This window comes from Mustela lutreola, chromosome 2 (genome assembly GCF_030435805.1).
Source record: "Mustela lutreola isolate mMusLut2 chromosome 2, mMusLut2.pri, whole genome shotgun sequence".
Taxonomy (NCBI): domain Eukaryota; kingdom Metazoa; phylum Chordata; class Mammalia; order Carnivora; family Mustelidae; genus Mustela; species Mustela lutreola.
Window position 1 is genome coordinate 7,078,038 of NC_081291.1, and position 14,526 is coordinate 7,092,563.

General features: G+C 41.7%; 1 pseudogene; it reads left to right on the top strand.

The window, feature by feature from the left end:
• Positions 1-3,623: 3,623 nt before the first annotated feature.
• On the top strand, positions 3,624-13,913 carry LOC131823487 (zinc finger protein 559-like; annotated as a pseudogene).
• The last annotated feature ends 613 nt before the right edge of the window (positions 13,914-14,526 follow it).

The following is a 14,526-nucleotide window of genomic DNA, read 5'->3' on the forward strand; positions in this document are numbered from 1 at the left end:
CTTTGACTCAGGTCATGATCCCAGGGTCCTGGAATGGAGCCCCACATGAAGTTCTCTGCTCAGCGGGGAGCCTGCTTTCCCACCCCACCCCTGCCTACTTGAGATCTGTCTGTCAAATAAATAAATAAATAATTTTTTTTAAAGATGCCTGAAGGAGATCACCAGTAGGCAGAGAGGCAGACAGCAGAGGGGGTTGGGAAGCAGGCTCCCTGCCAAGCAGAGAGCCCGATGCAGGGCTTGATCCCAGGACCCTGGGATCATGACCTGAGCCGAAGGCAGAGGCTTTAACCCACTGAGCCACCCAGGCACCCCCTAAATAAATAAAATAGTTTTTTTAATTTTTTAAATATTAAAATGAAGTCCCTCCAGCTTCCCTACCTCCTGGGTATTTCAGTGAACCTACACTACTGGAACTGACTTTTGTGGTTAGAGGTATAGCTGCCTGGGGAAAGAGGTCAGCCTGCCTGTCTAGTCCCCCACTAAGCAGCTACTGGGCCTTGTAGGAATTATGGGTCCAAATAGGAAAAGGGGAGGAGTATCCACCTCTGGACCAGGGGTGGCCTGCCCCTGACCCCATCATGAGCTATAGCAAGAAGAGGTCCCCATGCCCAGGCTGGTGTTTTGGGCTCCTCTGGGACAAGAGGATGTCCATGTCCCTGAGCATTGCTACAACAAGTTAAAAAGCCCATAAGGCCAAGATGGCAGGTCTCCCAAGCACAACAAGCAGGCTTTAGCTGTCGTCCCCCCTCAGATCTGTTGTCAAGGATGGCATTCCAGTCCTTCCCCAGAAGAACATCGAGACCCCCAATTCTTGGGCCCAGCTAGCTAAAACATTACTTAAAATAGCTAAAGTCAAAGAAGTTTATATCCGAACCCTTCCCAGGAGACCAACGAAGGTGGCTATTTTATTAGAGGAATGTTCTAGACCACAAGATGGGTGTTGGGTCCTACTTAACTACAGCTTCTCACCAGGATGCCACCCAGAGGAGGAAAGAGCCCAGACTCTTGGGGGAGATGAGACATGACAGGGTACAGGATCCTGGGAGAAAAAGGACTGGTCCCTTTGCTGGAAAAAAAAAAAAAAGTACAGTGTCACCACTGTAAGAACTGAGATGATTTATCCTCTGCTTTGCCATTGACCTTCCAAAAAGTAGTAAAAGACAAAAAAGGCAAAGGGGAAGGCAAAATAAATAAATAAATAAATAAAGGAGGAGCTGACTCTTGGAGGATGAAATACACATCATCTCTATCTTTAAGGACCGAACCCAAGAAAGCAGTCCCTCTCCCCTACCCCAGGAAATGAATATCTGGGAGGAGGATTAACAATTATCAGCTTAACTAGTAAAATGGGCCCACTTTTGCTAAAAGATGATTCTGTCCTGGATATTCCTCCCAAACAGTCCCTTTTCCATTATTGGAATAGGACCTGCTGAGCAAACCTCATGAAACAAGCCAAGAACTTTTGCTATTGGTGGGCACCAGCCTTTCAGAATGACTTAATTTTCCACTATCAGTGGAGATGTCAGTATGCACCAGGAGCCATTGACAGAGGAAAGGCACTGAAGGAGTTTGGCCCATCCTCGCTGATTTAGTGAAAGAAGGGATACCAATTCCTGCCATTTCACCTTCCAGTTCCTGGTGCAGCCTGTGCTTAAAACCACTAAGCATAAATTAAGCTCACCATAGACTATAGTGAAACATGATTATTCCCTTCATTAGAGCTCCCCTACCTGATATCACTGCCTTAATTATTGACATTTGAGCCAAAGTTATAAATTTGGCTAATAATATGTTCTACTCAATAAAGGGGAGGAAGGCATCCTCACCCACTGCCCACATGCTGCGCTCTCTCACTTTTTTTTTTTAAGATTTTATTTATTTGAGAGAGAAAGAGAGCATGAGCAGGGGTCCTACCTGGGGAGAGGGAGAATCAGACTCTCCGCTGAGCAGGGAAACTGATGTGGAGCTTGACCCCAAGACCCCAAGATCATGAGCCGAGTTGAAGGCAGATGCTTAACCAACTGAGCCACCCAGGCCCACCCATGCTGTGCTCTCTTCAAGGCACTGTGGAACAAACTTGGACTTGCTCCCAGTACCCAGGAAGTAGAATGAATCCCCTCAGACTAAATAGATAACGCCAGCCACAAATGACCATCAGCTTTAACCTGTGCTCTGTGACTTTGACTCTTTCCAGTAGCTGAAGAGCCCAATCTAGACCGCAGCTTAGCATATATTCTGCATTTCTCTTCTGAAGGGGCAGGGGGAAAAGCCCCTTATCTCATCAGAACCTAGGAGGCAATGAGAAATTGTCTTCTGACAGTTTCCCAGGGGAGGTGAGTGGGAGATGGTCTCATAGCTGCTCCTTCCAGACCTCCCATCCTCTCATGTTCTGGGAGAATCACAAGGCATTCAGCCAACATTCAGACTGGCCGCAAGTCAAGTCTTTGCCTGCATGGCCTATGTGGATAGATACAAAGTCTCAGAGTGCCACAGCAGTCCTTTCTCTACAGTTCTGGCCCCTGATTTTTTATGTATCTAGCTAAGAATTCTTTTTAGATTTTTTTTTTTTTTTGTGGTAGACAGAATAATGTCCCTGCCAAATATTTCCAAGTCCTAATCCCCAGAACCTGTGAGTGTATTACTTTGTATGCCAAAGGGGACTGTGCAGGTATGGCTAAATAAAGGTTCTTAAGATGGGGGGATTATTGAGGTGGGCCCAATGTAATCACAAGGATCTTTATAAGTGAAAGAGGGAGCAGTAGGGTCAGAGTCAGGAAGAAATGTGAGAATGGAAGCAGTGACCAGAGTGATTTATGGTCATGAGCCAAGGAATGGAGACAACCTCTAGAAGCTGGAAAGGCGAGGAAATGAATTCTCCCCTACAGTCTCCAGAAGAAACACAACCCTGTGGACACACTGAATTTGGCCCAGTGAGACCCATTTCAAATGCCTGACCTTCACAACTATGAGATAATAAATTTTTTTTAGGCTACTAAGTTTCTGGTAACTTGTTACAGCGACAATAGGAGGCTAACACAGATACTGTAATTAATTGTGTTCATAGGGGCTTATACCAAAATTGTTTTTTTTTTTTTAAAGATTGCATTTATGTATTTATTTGACAGAGAGTGAGCAGGAGGAGGGAGAGGGAGAGAGAATCTGAAGCAGACGCTGTCCTTTGCACAGAGCCCAATAAGAGGCTTGTTCCCAAGGTGGTGGGATCATGACCTGAGCCAAAAACCAAGAGTCAGACGCTTAACTGACTGAGCCCCCCAGGTGCTCTTGATTCTGTTCTTTTCGGGAACTTCAGACAACACCGACCAGGACCATGAGTCCAGTAGCATGATGAGGGCTACGTGGAGGATACACTTCAGCCAGGCTCCCCATGCAGAGCCAAGCCAATTAAATCATTAAACTGGGTGCAGTTGGCAGCTGCGCAATAAAGACTGTGATGCGTTCACGTATACACCACGATTTGAAAGCAAGTATTATTCAGTTAAGACGTGTAAGAGCACCAGGCTGGAGAGGAAAGTAAACCACTGGTTACCCAGCAGCCCGCGTCATCCCCGCTTCCCGCGAGGCCCCGCCCCTTGCCCTGTTCTCGGAGACCGGAAGAGCGCATGCGCAGGACGGCGGCCATCTTGGCCGCGCGCTACTCCCGCGTTTGAGGGAAAGTCGTCGGCTCTCTACGCCCTCCCTCAGAGCGCCTACGCGGGAAAGGAGGATCCCGAGAGGGAGCGGCGGTGTTGAGGGTCGCTTCTTCCGAGAGCCCGGGCAGGCTGGGCCGCCGCGGCGGCAACGGTTGCCCCAGGGGGAGGCGTGCCGGCTAGGCCTTCCCTGGCCGCGGCGACTCCGGCTCCGGCGTCCCCCGCGCCCGGCAGCCTGCGGTTGCGTTTCTTGCGGGCGGGTGCGCGCGTGGGCACCGGTGATGGCAGTTCGGTAAGTTCTCCGCTGGAGAGAGGGACCTCTGCAGGTTCCGAGGGAGCACGCGTGTGGGACACAAAACGCAGGCGTGAAGAGATTCGCCGAAGTACCTCAGCGCCCGGAGCTCCGAGTGCTGGAGCCCCTGAGGGGCAGCGGGAGGCGGGCCGGTTGCCGTTAGCTGCAACTGAATTGAGCCCAAGTACGAGGAGTGTGGACAGGTGGGTTTTTCTTTCGGCTGTTCACCTGGAAATTCGTCCTTAAATCTGTGGCGGCAGTAAAATGAGCATCCGTGGAGCCTTCATCCGCGTTCACTCCTGGCTGAGATTTGTCTCCCGTCCTGGGTGTTGTGATGAACCGATTAACGGCAAATGGCAGACATTCGCTTCACCCCTTCGCGGTAAGCATGCAGCAGGACAGCCTTCTACTGAGGACGGCGCTCCACTGCCGGTCCAAGGAAGTAGTTCCATTTTTCCGAAAGTGTCTATTAAAGTTGCCTCCATTTAAAAAAAAAAAAAAAGTTAATTTTGGTTCTTGAACGTTCCCGAAGAGTGTTATTGTAAGATGTTGGCATTCCAATATGATGATGTTTTCCTGTGACTTCATATACTTACTTTTAAAAAGATTTTATTTGTTTATATGTCGGAGAGCGCAGGCCGAGGGAGAGGCAGGCCCCCCACTGAGCAAAGGACTCTGGGATCATGACCTGAGCAGGAGGCAGAGGCTTAACCGACTGAGCCACCCAGGGGTCCCTTCCTAGGATTTCATTTAATTGTTTCTTGTAAAGTAGACTTGGGTCTAGAGCAGTACTGTCTAATACATATATATATAGTGAGGTACAGATTATACAGATGTATTTTTATAATTTTGAGTAGCCAACCAAGAACAGTTTGAAGCCCTGAAATTTTTAGTGTTTAATCAACTTACCAATTATCAATATAAATTTATGATGAAGTCAATTACTAATGTAGTTAATAGAGAACTATTAATGAGAAATTTTACATTTCTTTCCTTTTGTAATAAGTTGCTGGAAAACCCAGTGTGTATGTGGATCTCACTGTGGATGCTGAGTTTTCATTAGAAACTCGCCATCTGTATTTAGCTCTTACTGTTTTGCTGTAGAAAAAGATCTCCAAATCCAGATTGATCAAACATACTGAAGAGTTTTTTTGAGTACCTGAATCAATTTTATTTCTAAATTCTAATTAAAATAAATCAAATTAAGAATCTAGTCCTTCAGGGACGCCTGGGTGGCTCAGTGGGTTAAGCCGCTGCCTTCGGCTCAGGTCATGATCTCAGGGTCCTGGGATCGAGTCCCGCATCGGGCTCTCTGCTCAGCAGGGAGCCTGCTTCCCTCTCTCTCTCTGCCTGCCTCTCCATCTACTTGTGATTTCTCTCTGTCAAATAAATAAATAAAACCTTTAAAAAAAAAAAAAAAAAAGAATCTAGTCCTTCAGTCACACTAGCCACATTTCATGTTCTCAGTACCCAAAGAACCAGCCAGTGCCTGACTGGTTAGACTGCAAATTTAGATATTTGAATATTTCTGTATACTTTGTGTTGTAGCTCATCGGGAGGTGGGGAAGTGCAAGTTGTCCCATTGTTTATTAGGAATGAGAAGCTTTTAGTCAAGGTGCACTTCTCTCATAGTCACAAATTTTTTTGAGGTAATCCTTGGGTGATACTTGGCAACAGGGTAATCTGTTTCCTAACAGCCTTTCATCCAAAGGTTTCACCTCGTTTGTCAGTCTTTGCCTCAGTCTGTTTTTACATGGGCGGGGAGGCAGGTTACAAAATCCTTTTTTTCTTAATTCTGTCATTCCTTCTCCAGTCTTTAGCTATGCAGCTTTCTTTCCCCACCTCCCCTATCCTCTACTTTTTTTCTTTTTGGAATATCACAATACATTCTTGGACTTTTCTTTCATTCACTATTATTTTGACACTGAAACTGTCGCACATTTGCCCAAGGGTAGTCCTTTTGAATCCTGTGTTCCTTCAACATGAATCCTTTTAGTCTTTAAACCCTATTAGTCTTTAGGTGTAAGATAAATCCCCAGTTCACTTTGTACTTTTTTTTTTTTTTAAGACTTACTTATTTGAGAGAGAGAACAGAAGGAAGAGGGGCAGAGGGAAAGAGAGAAGCATGTGGAATAGGATGTTGAACGGAAGACACTAGACACAAATTAATGCATGTCATGATTTTATATGAAGTTCAAAAACAGGCAAAATTATAGTGTTAGAAATCAGAATAATGCTTCCATTTGGTGAGGAGAAAGGAATAATTTTAGATGAGGCATATGAGTGCTTAGGGGTGGAGAAATTCATGATAATGTACTGTACACTTGTAACTCTACACTTGTTTGAATAATTCAACAAAATGTTTGAAAAATGAACTCTATAATTTCCAAGTGTTTGAAATGATCAACAAAATGAACATAAAGCATAAGTAAAAAAAAAATAGTATAAATAAGGAATTTTTAAAAGGCGAATTTAAGGGAAAACTAAGAGGTGTGAGGTTTTTTAAGAAAAAAAGATAAACTTTGGGCACAGTCTGATTTAGCATTCTACCTACGCAACATTTTATACCATCTGGTAAAACTTAGGGGATTGGTCAGATCGCTTGCATGAGTATTACTAAGCTGCCAGTGAAATACAGCAGTATCTGAAATATATACTGAGTTTATTTTGTTTACCATGGAATTGTTCCAGTGCTTTGGATCAAAAGTTAACTATCACTTTTTAGGCAAATCAGATGTCAGTTTTTCAAGAGCCTTTTGAAATGGTTATTTTTCTATTCTGTCTTTATTTTTTGCAGAGCTAATACTGAGTTTGCCTAGAAATCCTTAGGTGTATCTCTGTGTGTGTTGGGGAAGGCAGAGGATAATATTCCTTATCTGTTCCTATTTTCCCCCAGCACTGAACACCAACTAATAGGATGTGGATTTATTGTTTAGTATCTGCTTACCTTTAGAATGTGAAAAATGTAAGGTATTGGGGATTTTCTGTTAGTTCACTGTGCTCTCCTCAGTGCCTAGTGTATTATGTAGCAAAGGGAAGGACCTTCATAAAAATTTGCTTAATGAATGAAGGCAAAAGCCAATATAAGGACTTGAAGGAAGGCAACTGGGCCTATGTGATTTTGCCAGCTGGAGGAGTGCAAAGATGTCTGAATTAAACATTTTGTGCTAGGGATCCTCATGAACACCCTAGTGCTCAGCAATGCAGTAGGACTGAAAAGATTCATGCTATTAAACCCAGCATGACAGTTTATAAAATACAGATCAGAATCGCAGAGGGATGAGACATGTAGGATTAATTCCAGAACAAGACAGGCATAAGCATCCAAGTGTCTTTCCCCAGCGCAGTCAAATGGGCATTGCACAATATTCCTAGTAATAATGTGTAACATCACATGTGAAATATGGCCAACCAAGGAAGCTCACACAGTATATTAGATTATTCAGTTGTACTGCTAGAACAAAAAATATTATAGATTGGGTGGCTTACAAACAACAGAAATTTCTCACAGTTTTGGAGACTGGGAAAATCAGGATCAAAATGGCAGCAAAGTGGTGTCAGGTGAGGATCTCCTTATTGGTTAATAGAAGGCAGTCTTCTCACTGTGTTATCACATGGCAGAAGGAGCAAGGTAGGTCCCTGGGGTCTCTCATAAAAGGCATTCATCCCATCATTACCTCTCAAAGGCCCCCATCTCCAGAAACCATCACATTGGGAATTGGGTTTCAATGTTTGAAGAGGCAGGGAAGTGCAGACATTCAGTCTATAGTCCCTGAGCTTTGGTGTCCAGGTTTTTATTGTGGGTCAGTCCTGTAGGCATGCACCACCTACATGACTGACTGCAGCCACTTAAGCTCCAGCTGGAATTCAGACTGTTAGAACATTGCCCAGAGCCTCAGGCATAAAACAGATGTTCACCATAAATCACATTGTTAGCATAAACTATCAGTCCAACTGGCAGACGAAAACATTATCACGCTGGGTATTCCATGCACTCGGGTTGTCTCCCACAGCCCCACCAAGAGTAGGTCTGAAGACAGGTTTTCTCAGGAAAGTGAAGGATTTGAGCACCCAGACCTGCTGAGTTAGTCATTTCTTGCACACCATTTTATAATCGTTGTCCAGGTATGTTGGCAAATCACAAAAAGCTCGGGAGTTCAGGCTTATGATATAGAGTAACCTGTATTCAGGTTACTGGTCTTCCTAATTGGTGATCTTGGGCCAGTGACTGCTGCTGTCTCAGTGTAGGTTGCCTCAACTGTGGAATGACAGTATTGATAATTGTGTTGATAATCATATGAGCTACCACTGCTTCTGGTACATGATAGGTACTCAGTAAATGACGATTGTTATTTGTATTCATGTGGTAAACTCTACAATTTTTAATGGCTTTCACATAATGTAATTTCATTTTCTACAGAGAGCTAATAAATGATGCTTCATGACAGCTGACTAATGCTTATTTCTTAAAGACTGATGTTGTGTGGCAGGGTTCCACTGCTGCTTAATAAAGAAGAATTGAGATTGGCCTCTAAACTCAGACACTGTCTTGAAGGACTTTGAGAACAAGAAGGGTTCAGGCAGATTTTACTGTCTTACCTACAGGATGCCAGCCATTGATCTTTTCTCTTGTGGTAAGTCCTTATTGATGCTCCTGTCAGAGACTGTTTTACTGGGCCTATAAACAGCCTGTCTTGTGGTCAGGGTCTAAGCAGTCCTGTTTCTATGCTGTCTAGGAGAGGGGCTTGAGTAGATAAGAACATCCTGATGTCTGTATCCTGAGATTTGGGAAGCAGGGGTGAGGATGGGTATTTTTGTGGGGGAGGGTCTGCTTAATCACACGATGAGATTCACTATTATTGGCCAAAGAAAACAACAGCTTTACCTCTCTGAACTTTAAATTTCTTTTTCCATAAAATGGAATTATTAAACTCTCCTTCCAAAGCTGAGAACCCTTTTTCTGACTTCAGATGAAGCAGGCTGCTTGGCTATTTCATGGCAACAGCATGTGTGTCAATTTAGAATCAGTGTGGAGTAGCTTCTAGCCTAAGTGGGAATTTCGAGAGCCTAGGTTCTCAGGTTTTATTTCCTCTCCCCAAGGTCACCTTTCTCAAGACTTTTTCTGTCTTCGTGAGAAGTCAGAAGGAGAAAGGATAACAAATTTTTCTTGCGTAAGTAGGAAATTTATTCTTTTATAAAAGTACATGCTTCTTCCTACGAGGTAGATATGTTTTCTTGTAGTGGAACAGTTTCTTTATGTATACAGGGCCTGTCTAGGGACTGAGTAGCCAGTTACATTTTCTCAGGTTTTAGGACTTTTTTATGAGGTTGACAGAGACGTAGGGAAATGATACTGTTATCCCAGTGTTTACTAATTCAGTCCAGCTCCCATCCACGCTGATTGTGTGCTCTCAGTGTGCTATGATACATTGTGAGGGAGTGGACATGTGTTTCTCAGAATGTGTGCTGTTGCTAGAGGAATGATTCATTTATTTGCCAGCATTTATGGTGTCTGTAATGTACTCAGTCAATAGGGAAGATTAGAAAGTGTACAGTGTATTTGTGGTGAGATACATTCAACTGGGTGAAAGAGGTGCTCTTAAAGTTATATGACTGGATGAGGTCCCCAGTGAATATGTGTGGATAGGAGAAGCCCTGGGAGAGATGATGGGAGAACATGGAACACTGTCTAAGCTTTGGGTCTCCCATTCTCTTTCTCCAGTGAACATGGGTTTAGATGGCAACTACCTGATGCTGGGATGTTTGTGATGGGTTTAGGACCCATCACCCATGACCTTTGAGGATGTGGCTGTGGAATTCACCCAGGAGTGGTCTTTGCTGGATCAAACCCAGAGAGGGCTGTGCAGCGATGTGATGCTGGAGAACTACAACAGTCTGACTACAATAGGTAAGGTTGGTGCCATGCCTTCGTTTAGCTTTTTCTGGAACTAATCTTTCTTAAGTGACTATATTCTAGGCTCTATGCTGACTAATGGGAGTGCAGTGGTAAAAAGAGCAGATATTGTTTCTGTTCTTGTAGATCTTATCTTGACATGGCTTCCTCTTGAAAATGAAAATTTGTTTGTTGCTCTGGTTTTATTTTCTCTATGGACTGAAAGGCTTAGGACTTCAAAAGTGTTTCTGAATACAAGTTTGAGCCTGGGTTTCAGGGGAAAGATCAGCACCCCTTTTGGTGAACAGTGAGAGAGTATGTGTTTGCATTTTAGTTTCATTTGAAAGTTTTTTGGTCTGAAAAACAAAGTTTATTGGTTTGAAAAGGTTGTCACAAACATTTTATTGTTTCTCAAGTTATACCTGACAGTATTTGGTATCCCTGGAGAGTAGAATCTTGGTCCTGACTTATGGATTTGTCATCCCTTGCATGTTCTTGTATCAAGCTTTTTTCTCTGAGAGCCAGGTACCATACGTGCAGACCAGGTCTGATCTTTCAGGCGGAGCAAAAAGGAGAGTAGAGGGTAGTAGGAAGGATTCTGAGGGGTAAAGGAAAAGGGAGAGATGATTTCTTTACGAAAAATAGCAGGAGTCCATGAGACCTGCAGTCTTTTTGGAAACATTAAATAGGAAGCTTTTGAAGATGGATTTTTCCTGAGAATGCTGGTCCCTTTGATTTCTGTGGTTCCTTGGGTACTTTAGACTTCTCTTTAACTTTTCGTCCACTTTTCTGAAACTTCCTTTTGACCTGACGGATCTACTTCTTTAAATTTTGCATTTAGCTCTTTATTCATTTCCTTTCATTCTTTGCTTTCCTGGTCACACTGCTTTCTGTTCACCATTAGTTTCAACATTTATAGAATCATTTAGAAAATCACCTACCAACTTCACCAGCACCTTATTATTGCCAAACTCTTAATATAGTCAGAATTCTCAATCTCTGTATATTCATTTTTTTTTTTTATTTTATATTTCAAGTCAGTCTTCGAAAGTAAGTAGACATTGGCCTCTTTTTTTTTTTTTTTTCTAACACTTTCCTTCCATCATTTATTTCTCCAAGACCTTAATGTTTTTTTTAATCTTATTTCAGATTGGGAGATTTGTCTTAATACCAAATGGTCAGCACCTCAGCAGAATATTTTGCAGGGGAAAACACCCAATGTGGTAGAAATGGTAAGATCGACAGTGTGTAATTCCTTGCCTTCCACACCAGTGGAAGATTGGAAATTCCATAAGATAGAAAAGCAACATGATAACTGTAACAGCTAGTGTTACTCATCCCAAAAGAAACTTTTCTCACAGATTTCTGAGCCTTAAGAATTTGACAAACCCGGGGCGCCTGGGTGGCTCAGTGAGTTAAGCCGCTGCCTTCACCTCAGGTCATGATCCCAGGGTCCTGGGATCGAGCCCCGCATCGGGCTCTCTGCTCAGCAGGGAGCCTGCTTCCTCCCCTCTCTCTGCCTGCTTGTCATCTCTCTCTGTCAAATAAATAAATAAAAAATCTTTAAGAATTTGACAAACCCTTTAAATACATAATTGAGATAAAGTTTTGGGTAAGTAATTTCGTCTCAATGGTTAACAGCTTACAGCTAAACTCTGTAAGAATCCTTGTGAAAGTAAAGACTACAACAGAACTTTTTAGCAGAATGGTCACTTCATTCTGCTTGAAAGCACTGAGGTCTGGAACCATGCATTGCATGCAGTGAAAATGAAAGAAAAAAATACAAAAAACTTCAGTCATACTCATTTATTTCCTGTGTAGTATAACAGAATTCAAGGCAGAGGGAAGGATCTCTGAGTGTAATAAAGCTGGAGAACTTTCATAAGTCGTGACTAATCTCTTCATCAACAGGAGAGAAGCCATATTGGAGAGTAACTGTTGAATTTTCACCATTGGGAAGAAGCCTTGAGTGAACACTCCTTTAAGGTTTATAGAGTACTCACATTAGAAAGAAAACTTGTGAGTGCAACTAGTGTGTAAAAGCATTCACAAAGAACTCTGCCCTTAATCTACACAATAAGACTGATAATGGAGAAAAGCCTCCTAAGTGTAATCAGTGTGAAACAGGTTTCAACCAAAATCCATATCTGGTTCACAAGAAAACTTACACTCAAAAGAAACCCTATAAATGTACAGACTGTGGGAAAGGCATTCCTTCTTCCTTACACCTTAGAGAATGTGTAAGAATTCATAGTGGAGAAAGGCCACATACCCTTAAAGAATGTAGGAAAGCTTTTTCTCATTCTACAAGCTTTTGTACATACGCAAATGAACAATAGAAAAAAGTCTTAAAACATTGTAAGAATGTGGGAAAACCTTTATTTGATCTTGTCTTATTTATCATTTAAGAACTCACAGTGAACTGATGCCTATGGAATGTAAGAAATTTGAGAAAGCCATTCCTTGTTCCCCAAACCTTGCTTAAATTATACAACTTCATATGAGAAGCATTGTGTTTTCAAGGAGTGTAGTAAAGAGTTTACTTGTTTCCCAAAACTTAATACTCACATGTGAGTTCACACTGGAGAAAAACCATATGAGTGTAGTAAATAACTTGGAAACCTTCACCGATTCTGCAGGTCTTATAAAACACAAAAGAACTCACACTGGAGAGAAGACTTAGGAATGTAAGGAATGTGGAAAAGGCTTTGTTAGTTCCTTACTGTACATTTAAGAACTCACACTGGCAAGAAGCCTTATGTTTGTAAGGAAAGTCGGAAGGCCTTTAGTAACTCATCTTGCTTTAAAAGTCACATGCAAACTCTAAAACCCTGTAATGGTAAGCAGTGTGGGAAAGCCTTTATTTGATCCTCATTTCTTATTCAACATTTAGGAACTCACAGTATAGAAAGACCTTTTGAATGTAAGGAAATATGGGAAATCATTTAGATATTCCTCATACTTCAGTCAACAAAACACATACTGGAGAGAAGCCATGTAGATGTAAAAAATGTGAGAGAGCCTTCACTGTTTGATCAGGCCTTATGGTACAAATGAGAGCTCACACTGGTGGATGACCTTTTGAATGTAAGGACTGTGGGAAAGCCTTTACTCAGTCCACATACCTTTTTTCTTTTTAACATTTTATTTATTATTTGTTAGAGCACAAGGAGAGAGAGCAGCCAGCAGAAGGAGGAGCAGACTCCCCGCTGAGCAAGGAGATTGATGCAGGACTCCATCCCAGGACTCTGGGATCATGACTTGAGCTGGAGGCAGATACTTAACCAACTGAGCCACCCATGTGTTTCTCAGTCCACATATCTTATTCAACATTTAAGAACTCACAGTGGAGAAAATCCATACATAGATGAGGAATGTGGGAAACCCTTTACTACGACATGCCTTACTGAATGTATAATATTTCACTCTTGAGAGAAGCTTATGCTTGCAAAGAATATGGGCAAGTCTTTAGACTTTCTCTTAGAAAGCACAGACTAATTCACAGTGAAGGTAACCTTATTAATGAGGAATGTAGGAAACCTTTAGCTCTGCCTTATACTTTACTATTTGGCTGTGATTTCACAGGTATGAAAAATCTATAAAAAAAATTTTCATACCCCCACTTTGGGAAGCTATGAAAGCACACATTAAGAGAGATCCCATGCGTGAAAGGGTTATAAAAAAGCCTTTGATTGTTCTTTATTAGGAAACATAATTTACACTGGAGAGGAACTGTAAAGTATAATTGTAGGGAATGTGGAAAAGACTATGCCAATTGATGTTACATAATAAGATTCTTTGTGAATGTAAAAACTGTTTTCAGTAAATATCTTACATATATTTATAAAAATTGAAGTCCTAAAGGGTTTTATAAGTGAAAAACCTTTGTGGGACACCTGGGTGGCTCAGTCAGTAAAGTGTCTGCCTTTGGCTCGGGTCATGATCCTCAGGGTGCTGGGATCAGAAGTCCCATATCAGGCTCTCTGCTCAGCGAGGAGCCTGCTTCTCCCTCTGCCTGCCGCTCCCCCTGCTTGTGCACTCCCTCTCTCAAATAAATAAATAAAATCTTTTTAAAAATCGTTTTGTTACAAAAGATTTTTTAATAAAAAATCCATAAATAAAAAAGTGTTAAAAAAAATTGGGGAAAGTTTTAGAGTACAAATATTTAGTTACTGCATACAGAAAAATTGATACTGGAAAAGAAAGCCCATTGTTTAAAATGAGTTGTCTCTGTATGTGTGTATCTTTTCTCAAAGTAGACCAATAGTTTTAAAGACCAGTGATGTTGAACATCTTTTCACATACTTGTCATCCATTTATCTTTGGTGAAATGTATGTTCAAATATCTTTTTTCTTGTTGTTAGAGGGTTTATTAAGGTATAATTGCCATGCATTAGTCTACATATGTTAAGTGTATGACTTAAGTTTTGATACATACACGCATCCATGAAATCTCTTACTAGCAATGAACAAATAGAATTTGAAATTGTAAATACAATACTATTTATATTTGCACAACAAAATATGTGCATCATCTATATAGGTAAAACTACAAAACTGTCATGAATGAAATCAAAGAACCAAATAAATGGAGAGAGATTTAATGTTCATGGATATGCTCTGTATTGTCAAGATGTTAGTTCTTCCCAATCTAATTGATTCAGTCCAATCAAAATTCTAACAATTTATTTTTT